This window comes from Garra rufa, chromosome 1, assembly GCF_049309525.1.
Source record: "Garra rufa chromosome 1, GarRuf1.0, whole genome shotgun sequence".
NCBI lineage: Eukaryota > Metazoa > Chordata > Actinopteri > Cypriniformes > Cyprinidae > Garra > Garra rufa.
The window spans coordinates 88,095,616-88,115,635 of NC_133361.1; the positions used below are offsets into that span (position 1 = coordinate 88,095,616).

Sequence of the window (20,020 nt, forward strand, 5' to 3'; positions counted from 1 at the left end):
CGCTGCCCAAGTTCACCTGTCGATTCATTACACTGCGCCGAGTCTTAAATAGCCGGACCAGTCTCGTCACCCCTCCGCACCTCCCATGCCCAATGGATCAGCAGAAATGGAGTTTGCTTTAACCTCAAAGCCTTTGGTGCATTGTACACAATTAGGCATCAATATTAGGACACCACAGATGACAAGGTACAAGCTGGGAGTGCTTTGAACATCTTTGCCTTTTATTTCAAACATATTTATGTTAATGGGGGGTGTGTCTTCCCTGTTCAAGTATTGCTCCAATACTTGAACAGGGAAGACACACATATTGGATGATAGAGACCCAACAGAGACAGAAAGCACAGACTTTGATTTTAATATAAGGGGTAACTGAGGGACACAGGTGCACAGAATGAAAGAAAATGAAAGTGAAAGAAAAGGAACAGGACCAAAAAAGGGCACACAGAAACAGGTCCATATTCCTGGCATATCGTTCCCTTTCTGGAAGGCACATCATTAGACTGATGGAACAACAGAAGGAGGAGAATGGATATCCGGGAGGAGGATGATGAACAGAGTCCAAGGTTGAGACGATAGAGGGAGGAGCCTGTCTCTGTATGTCCTCGTGTCTCCTTCCCTTTCTCATGGATCAAGGGTTGTAGTTGTAACCCGAATCAGTGATGTTAAAAATGCTAACAATGTCCTTTATTGTGTTCCAACCAAAAAACTGCACTTCCTGTGAGATCTCTTTTCAATTCATGATATACAAATGTGAAGTTCTTACATTGTAGACAGAGGAAACGCATTGTCCATAATCCATATTATTCCTTGCTCTTTTATGCATTACCGTGTCAACTAGCTATATTGTGTTGACTATGCTTAAAGTGTACTATGGACAAAACCTAATGCTTTAAAATGTGAATTAGAATGTTCAATTATATACAATTTGTTTGAAACTTTCTACACTAAGGGGATCTGTTGGGTTTCTCTCTATTATGAATCTTCATGTGCCTGTCAAGGCTTCCTTTTAGACTAAAACAGTTTCCACACTGAGAGCATGTGTAAGGCTTCTCCGGTATGAACCCTCTTGTGAAGGTTAAGGCTTCCTTTTTGATTAAAACTCTTTCCACACTGTTGGCAGGTAAATGGGTTCTCCATGGTATGAATTTTCTGGTGGATTTTAAGGTTTCCACTTTCAGAAAAACTCTTTCCACACTGTTTGCATCTGTAAGGCTTTTCCCCAGTGTGAATTCTCATGTGCCTGTTAAGATGTCCTTTTAGAGTGAAACTTTTTACACACTGTTGGCAGGTGTAAGGCTTCTCTCCAGTGTGAATTCTACCTTTTTGAGTGAAACTGTTTCCACACTGAACACAAGCAAAACAACTCCTAGTTCCTGTAGTTTGAGCTCTTTTTTGTTTAGAAGTCTTTTCAGACTGTAAGGAACAAAAATATTTTTCTCCAGATACGAAATCATGAAGATTCTTAAACTGATCTTACTCTTCAGTTTCATTCAGATCTTCTCTCTCCTCTTTCAGTGCTGTTATGTCTAAGGTGGAAAAACAAAGAAATAAAAGTTAATAAAGTTAAGAGTGGCACAAAACAGTTAATATCAAAGCATGTAGGGGGCGCTGCTGAGGTCCGCATGGAGTAGACGCGTTTCATCGAGCTCCTCCACGCCAAGTTTTTCAAATTAGTAAAATTAGTTGTCGTCTTCATTTTTATTTTGTATACCTGTGCTGTGAACTGTTACTTAACTTGTGTAACACTTGATCTACACTTTGATACACGAAAATGCCTCTAAAATCAGCGAAAGCCTCGAAAAGCCCTGATCAGCCATCACCTAGCCGCAAAGCAGCTAATACTGCTGCTAGTCAAGCAACCACCGACGACGATGTGCCACTAATTTGGGAAAAGATATCAAACAAGATTCTTTCAACTATAAACAAAAGATTCAATAAGTTTGAGGAAGACTTCCGATCTCTACAGACGTCGGTACGGGAATTTGCGGAGAGAGTGGAAACTGTCGAAGGACAGTCACGGGACCACGATGGCCGACTGTGCGCTGTCGAAGCGGCTTTGACTGATTTACAGAAAACAAATAAAACCCTCCAAGCGAAGGTCAATGACTTAGAAGGGCGATCGCGACGTAACAATATTAAAATAATTGGCATCCCTGAGGGGGAGGAGAAAGGGCGACCGACTGAATTTGTTGCAGCATTGATCCCTAAACTACTCGGCGAATCTCACTTTCAAGAACCGTTGGTAATCGACCGTGCTCATCGTGCTCTCAAACCAAGACCACCAGAGGGAGAGAGGCCCCGCATCATAATTGCACGAGTGCATTTCTTTCAAGTAAAGGAATTAATTCTAAGGCTTCGTCGGGATCGCACCCTGGATTACAACGGCCACCAGGTGTATATCTTTCCAGATTATACCGCAGAAGTGATGGAGCAGCGAAGGGCATTCGGTGACGTGATGCGTGAGCTGAGGGAGTTAAAGGTGACACACAGCCTCCGCTTCCCTGCGCGTCTCCGGGTTCAGCACGATGGACAGTTCAAGACCTTCACTGACCCTGCAGAGGCTACCAAATTTGTGGGGACCAGGCTGAGGCAGGAGTAGAGGGATATGTGCAACACTGGTATCACATTTAACAACTATTGATATTCTATTGTTTGTGTTTCATTAAGAGACCATACAAAACATTTACGTGGACGACGCAACTGTTAATCGTTCTAGAACTTGAAATGTCGTTAACTTGGATGTGGAGTTGAGCGGGACCGCCGGTATCGTAAGAGACTGGAGTTGGATCCTATTATTACTCGCATGCAAGTAGTGTTCTCAGGTCGAAGAGGGGACGAAGTGCTTCATTTCGGGGAAGCCAGATGTGGGAGGGGGTGGGTTGACTTTGTTCTAAGTCCTGAAGAGTTCAACATGTCGATGTATGTTTTTTTTTTTTTTTTTTTTCTCTTTTCTCTGGAGTGCCTCGTTTCAATGTTTTATTTTATATTTAATTGTTCCAGGTATTGATGACTAATAGTAATGGGGAAGCTATTACATTGGCTTCTTGGAATGTAAGAGGGCTTGGTCACGTAATTAAAAGGAGTAGGGTGTTTGCACACTTGAAATCACTTAAGGCTGATATAATATTTCTTCAAGAAACTCATCTTAGTGTAACTCATCAATGCAGACTCAGAACTAATTGGATATCTCAGGTTTACCAGGCCTCATTCAGTTCCAAAGCAAGAGGTGTAGCTATTCTTTTTCGTAAGAATGTTCTTTTTCGACTTTCATCAATGGTTGCTGATCCTCAAGGAAGATATATAATGGTATCTGGACATATAAATGATCTCCCTATAACTTTGCTAAATATATATGGTCCCAATTTTGATGATTCTGAATTTTTTCGAAAAATCTTTAGCATAATTCCAGATGTAAACTCTACAAACCTTATAATAGGTGGTGATTTCAATTGTTACTTAGATCCCTATATGGATAGACTTTCCTCAAAACCACCACCTACAGTTACTTCAACACAAACACTTCACAATTTAATCAAATCTAGAAATTTGGTTGATATTTGGAGACTCCAGCATCCAACAGATAGAGATTACTCATTTTACTCTCATGTTCACAAATCATACACTAGATTAGATTATTTTTTGGTAACGTCTGAATTGATTTCTAACATTAGTAATACTAAATATCATAATATAATAATATCCGATCACAGCCCAGTTACACTAAATCTTGAAAGTATTTTGCCAAAGCGAAATTACTGTTGGCATTTCAACCCAATGTTAATCAAAGATTCAATTTTTATATCATACTTAAATGAAAAAATGGATGAGTTTTTTACAACTAACGACAATGAAGAGGTCTCAGATTCAGTTCTATGGGATACTTTTAAGGTTGTAATGCGAGGTCATATCATATCATTTGAATCTTCCAAAAAACGTGCTCTGAATACTCGGCTTCGGGAAATAGAGAAAACACTACCATTATACGAACAAGCATATAGAGTGTCACTGTCAAAGGGTGATTATAATAAAATTTTAAAATTAAAGTATGAGTATAATTCTATCCTGAATAGACAAATAAGTAATCTTCTCCTCAAACTTAAAAAGAAAAATTTTGAGCTGGGGGATAAACCTGGAAGGTTGCTTGCAAGACAATTGAGGGGAGAACAAGCCAAGAAAGCAATTCATATGATAAAATCAAAAACGGGTAGTTTAATAACTAATCCAAGGGAAATAAATGAGTGTTTTAGGGAATTTTATTCTGAATTATATACCTCTAAAGTAAAAGATACAGAATCTAATTATGATAGTTTTTTTTTCAAAATTAAGTCTTCCAAAACTAAGTGAATCTTCTAGGTCTGAGCTAGAATCTGAACTCTCAACTGAAGAAATATTAAAGGCAATTCATGCTTTTCCATCAGGAAAAGCTGCTGGTCCGGATGGGTTCGGCTCTGAATTTTTTAAAGCTTTCAGTAAGAAACTGGCCCCTTATATGCTGAGAATGCTACAACATTCAATCCAGAAGAATACACTTCCCGATTCTCTATATGATGCAAATATCTGTTTAGTTTTGAAAAAAGGGAAACCCGAGATCGATCCAGCTAATTATAGACCCATTGCCCTCCTAAATTTTGACCAAAAAGTGTTGACTAAAATATTGGCATCCAGGTTAGCACAACACATCTCAACAATTATTCATCCTGACCAAACTGGATTTATTCCAGGAAGGTTTTCATTCAGTAATGTCCGCCTACTACTTAATATTTTATATTCAAATCGTCAGTTTGCTAACAATACTGCTGCTGTTATTTCACTAGATGCTCAAAAAGCCTTCGATCAGATTGAATGGCCATACATGTTTGAAGCGCTAAAACAGTTTGGATTTGGGGATAGATTTATCAACTGGATAAAAATTGTTTATCTCCGTCCGTCTTCATCTGTCCTGACTAATGGTATAAGATCCAGCTCTTTTAAACTTCAGCGGGGTGTACGACAGGGTGATCCCTTATCACCTCTTCTTTTTAACATTGCACTTGAGCCATTAGCTGTAGGAATCAGAACCCATCCACATATTCATGGCATTACTCTGGGCAATGCTGAAAGTTTGATCAGTTTATATGCTGACGATCTTTTATTAAATGTTATGGATCCTGTTGTTTCTGTCCCTAAAATTTTAAATTACATTGACACTTTTAGTAAACTGTCAGGATACTCAATTAATTGGAATAAAAGTGAATTTATGCCCCTAACAAATAACTTAAGCGATACCTTTTTGAATAATATACCATTTAAAATAGTGAAGGATCGCTTCACATATCTTGGCCTGAAAATTCCAAAGAACCCCAAAGATTTGTTTAGATTAAATTTTTTAGACATGATTAACACAGTCAAATTTAACTTTGAAAGCTGGAAACTGCTCCCTTTATCATTAATTGGCCGTGTGAATGTGATAAAGATGGTTGTTCTTCCTAAGTTTTTATATCTCTTCCAAAATCTTCCGATTTATTTACCAGCTACTTTTTTTAAACAGCTTGATTCAGTTATTCTTTCATTTGTATGGAACTATAAAACACCTCGCATAGCAAAAGCCCACTTACAAAAATCTACTGATTGTGGAGGTCTTGGTCTGCCCATTTTTAAGCACTATTATTGGGCAGCAAATGCCAGGGCTCTCACTTTTTGGCAGAGGGGCTTTCTAGATGATATGACATCTGAGACCTCTCCATTATGGGTTTGTGCAGAGGCTTTGTCGGTGCCGGAGTCCTCTCTCCCAGCTTTGCTTTTTACGGAGTGTAAATCTCTCAATAAACTAGGATGCAGTAATTTTGTGTTGAAAAATTCTTTAAAGATTTTGAACCAGATAAATAAATCTTATAATTTACCAAAAGTCTCCGCCAATACACCAATATCATGCAATCACTCGTTTAAGCCTTCTCAGATTGATGGTGCTTTTTCAGGATGGAGGAAAAGAGGTTTATGCTGTATAGGAGATCTCTATATAGATGGTCATTTTGCATCTTTTTCACAACTTAAAAGTAAGTTTACACTCCCACAGTCTCACTTTTTCCGTTATTTGCAAATTAGAAATTATGTAAAGGAAAATATTCCACAATTTGTAAATAAACCTGAAAATCATACTATTCACAATCTCTTATCCTCTAATCCTGAAACCAAACATTTGGTATCTTGCTTTATTCGTGTTTTTGCAACAGCGGTATGTACTAAGCGTCTTGAAGCAGTCTGGTCCACTGAATTGAATGATAAAGTGACGGATGAGACATGGAAAGAAGCCTTGTTGAGAATAAAGAGTTGTTCTGTAAATTCGAGATATAAATTAATCCAGTTCAAAGTTATACATCGTCTTCATTATACCAAAACTAGATTAAATAAAATATTTCCCTCTATATCTTCTCAATGTGATCGATGCAGTAGGGAGGAGGGGACTCTGGCACATTTATTTTGGTTTTGTCCTATTTTGTATGTTTTCTGGTCTAACATCTTTGAAATGTTTTCTAGTGCTTACAAAATTAATATTCAACCTGACCACAATCTGGCTATTTTTGGCTATTCTGTTGTAATGGATGCTCTTCCTCATACTCACCAACAGGCTCTAATGGCAGGCATGATTGCAGCCAAAAAAGTTATATTACTCAATTGGAAATCTCCACAAGCTCCTTGTTTTCAGAGATGGTTGAACGAGATGCTCTACATTATTCAAATGGAACAGTTACGTTTTGGTGAGCTTTCCTCACAGAAAAAATTTGAAGCCACGTGAGGACCTTTCTTGAGATTCTTGGAAATGTAATTTTTGTATTCTGTTAATCCCCTCTTCTAATTTGTTTTTTTATATATGTATATACAGGGCGTGCAGAATTATTAGGCAAGTTGATATTCTTGTCATATTTTTTTCCCAAGCACATTTGACCAATTCCAAACCACATCAATCTTAATAACTACTATTCATTTTGTATTTAATTATTAATAATTGATATATAATTGTCCATGAAGGCTGGAAGTGAAAAACTCCTTATTTTCAGGTGTGCAGAATTATTAGGCACATTTTCTTTTACAGATAAAATGAGCCAAAAAAGAGATTTACCTCAGACTGAAAAGTCAAAAACTATTAAATGCCCATGAGAAGGATGCAATTCTAATGCAATACTGCAAATTGCAAAGTTAAGGCATGACCACCGGACAGAAAAACACTTGTTGCATCTGCATTGTCAGAAAAAACAGGTGGAGGAGAAAAGATGCATGTTAATTGCAAAAAAAGTAAGAATTAATGTTAAGAATCAGATATGAAACCATCAGGAACCATTTGGTGTCCAGCGCCACCGTTTTCCAGAACTGCAACCTACCTTGAGTCTCCAGAAGTACAATGAGTCAGGTTCTCAGAGACTTTGCTTGGGCAAAAAATCCTAAAAAATGACCCTCAATTAATAAGAATAACATTCTGAAGTATTGTCAAATACATAGAGATGGTTTTTTTCTAGGCTTTATAGACAGATGAGTTGAGAGTGACTCTTGAAGGACCAGCACCACATCCTCTTGTAGCACTTTTTTTTTAGCTTTTAGTATGAATAAATTAGCCTTAATGTTATCTATAAGCTTGTGTGCTGAAAAACAAAGACAAAATTCGCGTTTACAAGATATGGGCATTCAAAACTTACAGTCTCGTCACTTCCGCCAATATGAATCAAGGATTTGGATGATATCACCGTGCACTTCAATTTCTCATCAAACGTTCTATCCAATCAAATGCTCTCTAGAGTCCGTAATGTCCCGCCCCCTAGAGAGACGCGAGGAGATCATATGCGCTCGCGAATGCGATCAGCATGTCTTAAACTACACAGCCTCGGCATGGTTATCACTATTTTGTTTTAGCAAGAGTGTCATATTGAATCTGTGGGGTAATTTATTAGTCTGTAGCTTTCATAAGATTACAAATGCGGCTTTACTGAGCTCAACGGTTCTGGCCCGAGCGGATATTAATGGAACGCTATTGGCTATTCAAAATAAGTGGGCGGGGCTTAGCAATATGTTTTTGTTTCAGTTAAAGGTACGTCACCACATGTAATAACGCTGCGTGTTTCAAGGCACTTCAGTGGACCTTTAATATGTGCTTTGTTGAATCTGACGTTTTGAATCTCCAACATTTTACTCTCACTATAATGCATGATCGCATGTGCTCTGTGTAACGTTATACTGCAGCGACACAAAGACTTGCCACAAAAGTTGATGCTTTAGTGATGCTCAGAAATGTGTTAATCATTCGTCATCATCAGCGTAGTCATCTCTCTCTGTTTATGTCGTAAGTGAAATCTACCTGCAATGTAAAAGTATGTACATCTGTACTGCAATGTAACATGCTACAGCTAGCTTTAAGCTAACCGGGTCCCTTCAGTGACTCGCAATATTTTACTGGTTTACTGATGTTACTGATTGGGCGATGCAAATATTTGGGGCGTAACTATTAATGATCGGGAATATAGCCTAACAGTCGGTGTTATGTTGGAATTGACCTATTTTTCTGTGGTCTTTTGCAAACACTAGATTTCTATAAGAAGGAGGAAATGTTGGTGTTTGAGACTGATGGTATGTCATGTCTATCTACCGAACTGTTATTATTCAACTATGCCAAGGTAAACACAGTTTTCCATTCTATGGCGCCTTTAAAACAATAAACACATACAGTGGTGTGGAAAACTGTTGGCCCCCTTCCTGATTTTATTTTATTTTATTTTATTTTATTGCATGTGTCACACTTTGTTTCAGATCATCAAACAAATTAAATTTACCTTTTGGTCTACTTAACTGAGGCAGGACCTATTTACGATTTCTTTATTGCGAACAGGTGTGGCCGTGATCAGGCCTGGGTGTGGCTAGAGAAACTGAACTCGGGTATGATAAAACACAGTTATGTTTTAACTAGGGAAGGGACTTTAACGCGTTAATTTAGATTAATTAATTACACAAAAATAACGCGTACATTTTTTTTTTAACGTATTTTAATCGAACTTATTTTTGGACCGCAGAATGTTTCTCACTGGATGAGTTTCGGCGGACTGAAAGTGCTTGGAAACATCCCTGTTTAAACTGGCAACAACATACTGTACGATTATGAATATGAGCCATAAATCGCATCATATTAATAACAAGGTAATCAGTGGTGGAACGTTAGTGGTGCCGGAAAAAAAGTGGGTATATATGCTTCATTTATGAATATCTTTTTTAGCTTTCTATTTGAACTCATTTGTTACTGGATCCTTGGACTGAAAGGTTTATAGGGTTCACTGGTTTAAGGAAGTTCTGATCATAAAACTCGGCTCCTTTTTAGGTATTGGTATTGTTTTCGTTATTATGTACTGTTTAAATTAAATAACTAGGGTGCGGGAGACGCAGCAGGCGCACACACATTAGGCGCCATAACCAAATACATTTCAAAGCAATACGGCGCCACAATCCTGACTGCATTATTGCTGCCTTTATTGTGTGTTTTTAGCGAATATTTACATTCATTCACATATGACTGGATGTGGTTGACTGTCATGATTTTGGCTAATGCAGGATAATGCGCATCAGAGGAGATTTAAATAGGCATAGCACCAGGCCTGCAGAGCTGAATGTGCGTTCGCTTGATGCGCTTGTGGCTGGCAGCGGGAGCTGCTTGGCGCTTTCTTGACGTGACGTGTTGATAACCTTATCAAAGAACTTAATAAAATATGAAAATAGATATTCCCAAATATGTAATATAGGCTATAGGGAATTGCACGCAACATACATTGATTTTTTATTTTATTTTGTTTTTAATGACCTGCCCTGCAAATAAAGTGACAATTTCTTTACCTGCCCCAACCCGACCCGCAGGTTACCCGAGACGACCCGCCCATTACTACTACCTATAGGTACCTATACCTATAGGGTACCTGAATTTCTGAAATGTAGGCTACTATATTTCTAAATATCCTATTGCTACACTTAATGGCAATATTGCACTGGTCTGTTGGACTTGGTTGAACAAAAATAAACAATATTTTGTTGCTTAAGCTTACGTATTCAGTCATTATTCAATGGTATACTAAAAATCCATATGAAAAAAACTTACTTCTCACTGTTCTCAGGTCAAATATTTATATGCGATTAAAATGCGATTAATTTCGATTTATTAATTACAAAGCCTCTAATTAATTAGATTAATTTTTTTTAATCGAGTCCCGGCCTTAGTTTTAACACTTTTTCACACAGGGACATGTGGGATTGGATTTTGTCTTCCCTTCATTAAAAGAAACCTTAATTTAAAAACTGCATCTTGTGTTATCAGCTGTAACGTAAATAAGCATATCTGTGGTATTTATCACATTAAATTGATGGATATAATTTAAGTTAAAGTTCTTTTTATATAAAAATAAGTATGATAAAAAAAGGAAAAAGAAAGTATATTTGGGAATAAACACATAAAATTACGATTTTAGCTTTAAGAAAAGTTTATTTATTTTATTTTTAGAATACAATATTAATAGTCGTTCAGACCGATGAGAATTAAACTGTTGCCATAAAGTCATTCCCCATTTGATCTTTTAGGTCTGGTCCACACTAATACATTTTCATTTGAAAACGCCTTATTTTCTTTCTCTCTCTCTGTTTTGGCCTTCTGTCCACACTGAGACGGCATTTTTATCAAGGAAAACTAATGTCATTAAATTGTTCACTCCAATTTTCCTGTTTTTATACTAAAAGTGTCATTTTTCTTGTGAAAAGTACTTGCTTTATTTTACTTAATGTCGGGATAAAATTAAACTGATGCCAAAGCTCAGCATTTTGTTCACGTTCTCCTCCATCAGTTTGAGAACCACTGGTTTATACTGTTCTCATGTTAAATACAGCACCTTCTTTATAAATATGCCCTACTGCTCCACTCTGATGCTCCTGAACAGTGGTCATCAATTTATTTACTTAATTACATTAATATTATTTGAATTATCTTATGTTTTATTGTCTTTAATTCAACTTGCTTTATGTTTACAGCTCTCTTTCTCCTATTTTGTGCTGTTTTTCTATATGTCCTACATTGTCTAAAACAACATACATATATATATATATATATATTAAATGATCTTATTAGAGGAAATTGCATGAAAAGTATCATCCGTTCCATTTGTATAGTCTCAATGAGCTTTTCTGAGGTTTCAGGCATGCACAGTGAGGCAAATTTAACACTTTCTTACATTCAAGTGTGGACGAGAAACTTTTGGAAAACACCTGAAAACGCTAGTGTGGATGGAGAAAATTTTAAAACAAAAAACGCTGTGTTCATTTGTATCCGGATTTATTTAGATATAGCTTTAGCTACAGCTGTCTGTTTTATTTGCTTAGAAATACTTTAAATGACCAAATGTAGTCAGCATGCAGTAGCCAAATGTGATTACTTACATTTCAAGGTTTTTGTAAAATAACTTTAACTTAAATAATTCAATGGTTTTAATATTAGAAACAGATATTGGGTTTAATATTACAGAAAAATATATAGTTTTGTAGGCTTATTTCTTATGATTGTTACAACTTAAATGCATGATGTCATAATAACACATGTTCAGTGTGAACGCAGGATATTGAAGGCAGTGTTAGTATTTGTCATGTGATCTCAACACTTCTGTCAAATGTCTTAACATTTCATTATTCATAATATTCCTTTCTGTAGTGAATTCATCTTTAAGAATAAAAACCAACCTGTTAGTTCCTCAGTTTCTTCATGTTTGACTCTGAATGTTTGTTCAATCTTCATGTCTTCAATCTCCTCTTTAATAAACGCCATCTTTATAATAGTGTGTCACATGGATCTCTGTTGATTCTCCAGGAGGTTTTCTGTGTGTTTGTACACTTTGTCCTGTTTAAGATGAGAATAATTAATAGAAAGGAAAATCAAAGCAAACTAAATCTTTTGGTGAGTCTCAATGCTGGTTCAGTAGTCAGTGCACTAGGAAGACAGTCAGAGAGTTAATAGACTTCTGTATAACAATTTACAAAATATATACAAATTACACAGAGGGTTCATGTTTAGGCAGGCTATTTTGATTTATATTTAGTATTCGATTATTTGTACATCATATCTAATATACTTTCATGAAATCATTCTCGGTTGTGATTCTCTCGTGTTTGTTGTCGTTTGTAGTCCACGTGCCGCTGAATCGAATCACTGAATCATTTCACAAATGATTTGATTCAAATGATTCGGATTCTCAGTTTCTCTCATCACTTATCATCACCATTGATTCATTATATATAGAGAGAAATGAGACGCACATTCTCTGATACTAATGGCTAACGTCTTCAGTAACTCTAAAGCATTGGAACGTTATATTTCATAATGATGATTTATTTTACATAGCTTGTAAAAACGCTTTAATTGGTGTCCATTGGTTTAAAAACTTTAAAACCACAAACCTTTCTTCGGGTGAATCTCAACAGATGAGGAGCGCGGCGCAGCGCAGCTTTATGACGTCACATCATCAGAGCAAAATAAAAGTCCCATTCGTTTACTGCTCTCTAGAATCACATTATAGAAATGTTGATTATAGAATAGAATTTCGTACCCATATGATGATGCTTTTCTAAAGTTACAACATTGTGAATCTATTAATATTATTCTAATTTTTTGTGTACATTTATAACACTTTGTTTTATGTTTTTATACCTTGTCATTAAATTCACATAAAATTAGTTCATGCTGCTGTGTAACTGTTACAAAGAGGATGATGGCAAATTTAGTCTGTCACTCTTTGGACTATTGTAATCAATCTGTGTTGGTTTGTTTGTGTATTTGTGTATTTATTTATTCCTCTTTTGGAAAGTTACTGAAACACTGTCAGGGATTTTATTTTCTTTTGCTATTGAGGCAATTGAAAAATAAATAAATTATGTCGCAGTTTCTATTTACCACTAAAAAGGTTTATTTATTGTGAATGATAATGAAATATGATTTACATTTCCACAGATTATCTTTTTTAAAATGTGCATATAATCTGTGCTAAAATATGATTATAATATGAACTATTAAGATCTCAGTTTTCAGTTGCTGCAAATGTACAAACAAAAGTCATTAATAACAGATCCACACTGAAAAATATAGATATAAAGGATACTATGGTCTGTATTTGATTTTACTTATTTCAGTGATAATGTTCTTTTATGTAAGCAATTTTGTTTTTAAAAACACTTTTTTTTTCAGTGTAAAGGAATATGGTTCATTGATTTTTACCTTTTCAGTTTCCTTAATTTGCACAAACATGCAAACATATTACTCATATCTTCTTTTATCAACAGTGAAAAGTTCAGATAATAAATACACAATAAACAGTTTATTAGAAACTTTAACTAGAAATCAGCAAAACAAAAAAGTATGTTATGTTGTATTAGTGTTATGATTTTAGTTAAGTTTCATTCACCTGCAGGAAAATGAAGATCAGGAGACTGAGTGAATCTTCATCAGATCTTGTTTGAGCTGGTCCTGTATATCTTTGCATGTGGAACGATTTCCTGGGAAGAAAGGGAGCAGGCAGATGACGGAATGGCGGCTTCTGGAGGAGGGGAGCGCATACGTTTGTCTGTTAATCGTGAGCTTCAGGCGGTTGGCAACAACTGGACTGTGAATCAGGTATATCAGGTATATCACTGAATTCATTGCTGAACTGCCTTGAACTTCAAATTGATTGTTTACAATAATGCGTTATTTACACACTATTGTGCGGTTTAAATACTGTGCAGTGCTTTGTTACAATCTGTAATGTTAAAAGCGCTATATAAATAAGGGTGACTTGACTTGACTTGACTTGAATGGTCAGGGGGTCGGGGAGTGACGGATTTGAAAGTGAGGAAGGGGAAATGGATGTAGGACGTGCATGTTTAGACGAATGGAAAGTAGTAGTAAGCAAAAAAACGGAAAAGTAAAGATAGAGATGATTCAGATAATGGTTACATTACTAAAGAAAAAAAACAATGAAAAAGAATGAAGATGAGTTCAAAGTATTTATCAAACTGTTGCAAGAGGGTAATACTTTTGACGAGTAGAGTCCGATCCAACTAACTAAAACTCTACTCTAATTGGGGAGATAAGATGCGCCAAAAAATTGAGGAATGGTTCTTTATTGGTAATATGTAAAAATGTGGAACAACAACAGAAAGCAATAAAGATCGATAAACTAAATGGTCATCGAGGGCATTGTTCAATGGCGTATGGGAAAACACTTGTTAGAGGTGTAATCTCAGGTATTCCTCTAAGCGAGTCAGTGGATTCAGTGAAAGAAGGAATAAACGGTGTTAAAGTAAGGTAAGCAAAACCACATGGAATGGAAATATATGTGACAGTTTATCAATAGTACTAATTCTTGAGGAAGATAAACTCCCAGATAAAGTGTTTATAGGATACATGAGTTATGATGTCAAGGCCTACATTCCCCCACCTGTGTGGTGTTTCAAATGTCAAAGATATGGGCAAGTTCTGTGATTCTATTGGTTGAACTACTCCAATGGAGAGTTTGGAACATGATTAAAAAATGAAAGGGAATGGAAGGGATTAATTACATTTAATTTAGCTCAAAGGGAATCGAATATGATTCAATAGGGAATTTAAACAGAGTCGCTTGCTTTACGGCTGTTCAGAGTCGACCCGCGATTCATTAAACAAACCGTACAACGTAACTCTGCAAAGGATATTACTATCCAGAATATAGTGATAACACTATATATTGGCACAGTAGCAAAATCTGCAGTTTAAGACATTAACTTGTAAGCACAAAACACAAGATACTTATCTTTTCTAATAAAAATATGATTTTATTGGATAAACCTAACACATAACACATACAAACTAATCTAACATAAACACACGCATTCACACAAGTTGCAGAAAGAGAAAGTGAGGAAAGAATGAGTTTAAAGGAATGAAAATATGAAGTCCCAAGTTTATAGCAATATGTGCAATTGCTTAGACCTGAACAACCATCAATCACTTAATTAACCCTCGTATTGAGTCTCTCAAAGAGGTTATTAAACTTTATCAAATGCACCAGTTCAGTGAGAATCTGAAGGTTGTACTTGCGTTGCCTTTGTATCGAGGGGATTCTTTTCGTGCGTCGTTCCAAAAGGGGTTTCCCGGGGTTGCTGATTGGATGGGAGTTCGGTCATTGGACAAGAAGTCTTGGGCGTTGGCTTGAGGATGCGAGTTGTGCTGTTAAAGTTGAGGTCAGCGAAGACGTTTGGGTCGGTCGCGGCTTGCACAAAACTGAACTAGAACACGAAACTCTCAACGGAAAGAAATAAAAGAATTAAAGTAAAAGACAGGAATGTAATGATCTCCTCATGTTTCCTTTAGAGGAGCAGGCTTGCATGCTGGTGTCACCGGGGTGGTGAATCGAATGACCAGCCGCCCCCCCGTCTGACTGTCTTTACACCCCACCACCGCGAGGAGCCGACACCACAGGCCCGCAACAAATGGACAAAACAGACGGGAGAAGATGATTTCCCAAGGAATAACAATCTTTATTGAACACAATTTATCAATTAACTCAGACGTAATGGACTTCAACGTCTTCCAGGTCTTCTTTCCACTACAGGTAAATACCTTCGTCAGTGCACAGTAATTGAACAGTAATCCAACAGCTTACTTCACCAGCGATGCTGCATACTTCAGGACTCAGACGGTAGGTAGGGGGGTTAAGGTTTCTTTTCAGTACAGAATACTTTCGTTGGTGCACAATAGGGAGGCAGTGGTTGATGAGCTTACTTCACCAGCAATGCTGCATACTTCCAGACTTAGGCATTAAGCAGGAAGGTAAGGATTCCTCTCAGTACAGGATACTTTCGTCGGTGCACAATAGGGAGACAGTAGTTTAAAAGCTTACTTCGCCAGCAATGCTGCATACTTCCAGACGCAGACGGTAAGTAAAGAGGTGAGGATTAGGGCTCCAGCAGAAGAGAGGTGGATAATATTTCCCCAGCGTAGCTGTACACTCACAGGACTCAGGCAGAGAAGAGGTTAATAATATTTCACTAGCGTAGCTGTACACTCACAGGGCTCAGGCAGAGAAGAGGTTACTTGTATTTCACCAGTATTGCTGTATACTCACAAGGCTCAGGCAGTGAAGAGGTTGATAGTATTTCTTTCCACAAACGTGTAAGCAGGGGTTGGGCCACTTCTCAGCGAAGACACACCACACTCGTGTTCACTTCAAATCCACAGCAATGAGTCCGTATATATCAATTTGACAAAAGCACCGCAATTCACTCACACAATAGGGCTGATCCGAGCCTCAATCCATCCGTTCCACTCACGTCGGGGATATTCAGTTCTCGATTCCTCTTCAACACACTCTGAAACATATAGCTTCCCCACCAGTAAGATCTACATATACTGTATCCTCTTCAAGCTTTCTAAATGTTGGAAAGATGGAATCCATTCACTTAACTTTCTCTCTCTCTTCCCAGCAGAGATCCGATCGATAAATTCATCCAGTAGACGTCCATGGGTGACTTCCGCTCCAAACGAACTTTCACAAACAAACTTGTGTCTGGAACTGCCCTGGCACCCCCAACTTCTCTCCCCGAAAGCAAACCTCCCCCCCAGGAAAAAACCACCCAGGAAAAACAACCCTCTCCCAGAGAACAACCCTCTCCCAGAAAACAACGCTGGAAAACAACCGCCCGGAAGCTTCTCTGAATGGTCCTTTCATGTCTGTCTCTGAAGCACACACACCTGCCGTGCATTAGCACCAATCAGGCCGGCCAATGCCTCTGCCACACCCGGAGCCAGAGTGAGATGTGCCACACCCAAATCGTTCCCTCGGGAAACCCGTACCCCGTCCAAAGGGTTCCGCTCGCTGAGCGTTTCTGTCATCCATGACATCCCCCCCTACCAATCGGTTCCTTCAATTCCATTCACCGTACCTCTCAGTCCCTGTAATCCAGCCAGATATTCCGCCTGTGCCTTCCAATCGTGCAAACTCAACTCCGATCCTGGCCCTCCATAACGCTGTGCCCAAGGAGCTCCCATAAAGATCGACATGACTTGCGGACAAGCTGCTGGTGCCTCTTCGTCCACCATCGCGTACCTGTGGCCGCTACAACTCACGGTGGTATACCCTGCCGACTACGCCAAATCTGTCACAGGTCGGGGGGCCAAACCAGACTGCACCCACCCCAGTACCCAATACCACCTTGAGGAGCGTGTCAAAGACCAGACAGACAAGAGGAATAAAATTAACAGCTTTTATTGTATAAAATTAATTTAAAAAGTACTAGTAGAGCTTCGGGGTCCCCCAACAGGTACAAGGGTCAAACCTCTGACCCAAGGAGGGCAGGGAATTCTTCAGGATCACTCGTGCCAGAGTGTATCGACTAGGGGAGGAGGGGGTCGGCCACCGGCCCGGCGAACGGGTAAGTCTCCAGATAAACAGAACTTCTCAGGACGTAGAGCGGGGCGGGGTCTTCCACTGGACAAACAGGTGAGTATCCAGGTAAGCAGAACTTCCTAATACGTAGAGCGGGGCGGGGACTTCCACTGGACAGACAGGTAAGTATTCAGATAACAGAGCTTCTTAGGACAGAGAACGGAGCGGGGTCTTCCACTGGGCAAACAAGCGGATATAGGTAAGCAAAACTTACTACTACGTAGAGCGGGGCGGGGTCTTCCACTGGACAGACAGGTGGGTATCCAGATAAGCAGAACTTCTTGATACATAGAGCGGGGCGGGGTCTTCCACTGGACAGACAGGTAAGTATTCAGGTAACAGAACCTCTTAGGACGTAGAACAGAGCGGGGTCTTGTGACTGAGGAACGTCCTTCCTTGGATGGACAGGTAGGTATCCAGGTAAGCAGACCTCCTCTATTTGAGCAGAACAGAGAGAGTTGACACACACATATACACTTTCCCTTAATGCAAAGACGAGGCTTACGGCTGGAGTGTGTTACAATGAAACAGGTGGGGAAACTCCAACATGCGGCTCTCCTTCAAGGCTAACGCCTGGCGTGTGGTTCAGTGCAGCCGACAGGAAATCTCCAACATTTGTCTCTCCTTCCGACAGGTATCTCATAAGAGGATGTTTGCAGAAGACTTCTCTGGTTAACAGACAAAGTGGGTTATGTACACTCATACATACTCTTCCTCAATGCAGCGACGAGCTTACAACTGGAGCGTGTTTCAGTACAGCTGCCAGGAAATATCCAATGTTTGTCTCTCCTTCCAACAGATATCTCATAAGGGGATGTTTGCAGAAGACTTCTCTGTTTGACAGACACAGTAGGTTATGCACACACATTCACACTCTTCCTCAGTGCAAAGACAAAGCTTACGGCTGGGGTGTGTTGCAGTGAAGCAGACAGGAAATCTCCAATATGCGTCCCTCCTTCAATCTGGCGTCTCATAAGAGAATATTTGCAGAGGACTTCTCTATTTAACAGAACAGAGTGGATTATGCACACACATACATACTCTTTCTCAATGCAGCGACGAGGATACGACTGGAGTGTGTTTCAGTACAGCAGACAGGAAATCTCCAATGTTTGTCTCTCCTTCCAACAGGTATCTCATAAGAGGACGTTTGCAGACGACTTCTGTTTAACAGACACAGTGGGTTATGCACACACATTCACACTCTTCCTCAATGCAAAGACAAAGCTTACGGCTGGGGTGTGTTGCAGTGAAGCAGACAAGGAATCTCCAATGTTTGTCTCTCCTCCAATCAGGCGTCTCATAAGGGGATATTTGCAGAGGACTTCTCTATTTAGCAAACAGGGTTACCTAAGCACACACAGGCTTCAACATACCAAGATGAAATATTCAAATTCAAACCCCTGAAATCCCTCTTCAGCATCAGTGGATAAGGATAAGTTGAGGGGAACATACGGCTATTAATATATATATATTTTTTTAATTCCCAAACACTGCAACCCCACTTCAAACTATTACTGTGTGACACATCAATTCGAGCACTGCATATCCACTCTCTCACTCAGTGAAATAAGGCCGACACTCACCCAATAATTAATCCTTCCACAATCGTACTGAAACAGTTTTCATCAAATGGCGAGGAATTTCGGGTCCCTTCTTACTAACACGGTGGATAAATCCTCCTCAACACTCGTGATTACAACCTCATATCCAGCTCAATACGAATGCATACTTCCAACAAATCCAATATCATAGTACTTATCTCCCTTCCGATGGCAATGATGTTCCTCCAGTCCTCATTCAATCTCCATAACTCACTCACTTTCCAGCCTTCACGTCTTCAACTCGGGTGTACGTAGTCGCTGTTGTCCACTCAATACAGCCGAATCTGCACATCCCACTCCAAGCCTCCACAATTTAACAACACCACGAAACTTCCATCGAGGGAGCACCGACAAAAAGGACTTCCCTCAGGGGAGAGAAGAGAACCAACCGCCTGAACTGTCTGCTCACTTTCCTTTTATATCCTCCGTTTGTCTACACAGCCTCCTCACACGCCACCGCATCAATCTCCCGCACCTGAAGTCAATCTGTCCTCAGCCGCCGTTGTTATGGCGACAGATACGCTGCCGAAACCGGCCCGGTGTTACAATGACACCGTCCCGGGGGAACACAAATTCGGCCGAACTTAGTTCCGCCTTAACTTTGTCACTTCGTGACATACCCCCGTGCTAAAACGTTCTAGTCCCTAGAACGGGACCTGGTTACCCAATCTCCATACCTCACTGGGGGCTGGCCTCGGTTTCGCTGCATTGAGGAAGAGTATGTATGAGTGTACATAACCCACTTTGTCTGTTAACCAGAGAAGTCTTCTGCAAACATCCTCTTATGAGATACCTGTCGGAAGGAGAGACAAATGTTGGAGATTTCCTGTCGGCTGCACTGAACCACACGCCAGGCGTTAGCCTTGAAGGAGAGCCGCATGTTGGAGTTTCCCCGCCTGTTTCATTGTAACACACTCCAGCCGTAAGCCTTGTCTTTGCATTAAGGGAAAGTGTATATGTGTGTGTCAACTCTCTCTG

At 39.1% G+C, this 20,020-nt stretch overlaps 1 long non-coding RNA gene across 1 annotated transcript; it reads right to left on the reverse strand.

The window, feature by feature from the left end:
- Nucleotides 1-200: 200 nt before the first annotated feature.
- LOC141326011 (uncharacterized) lies at nt 201-11,875 on the reverse strand. Its single transcript, XR_012353852.1, has 2 exons — nt 11,725-11,875; nt 201-1,526 (listed from the first exon to the last, which is right to left on the reverse strand). It is a non-coding gene; the product is annotated as an uncharacterized lncRNA (long non-coding RNA).
- Between the last annotated feature and the right edge of the window lie 8,145 nt (nt 11,876-20,020).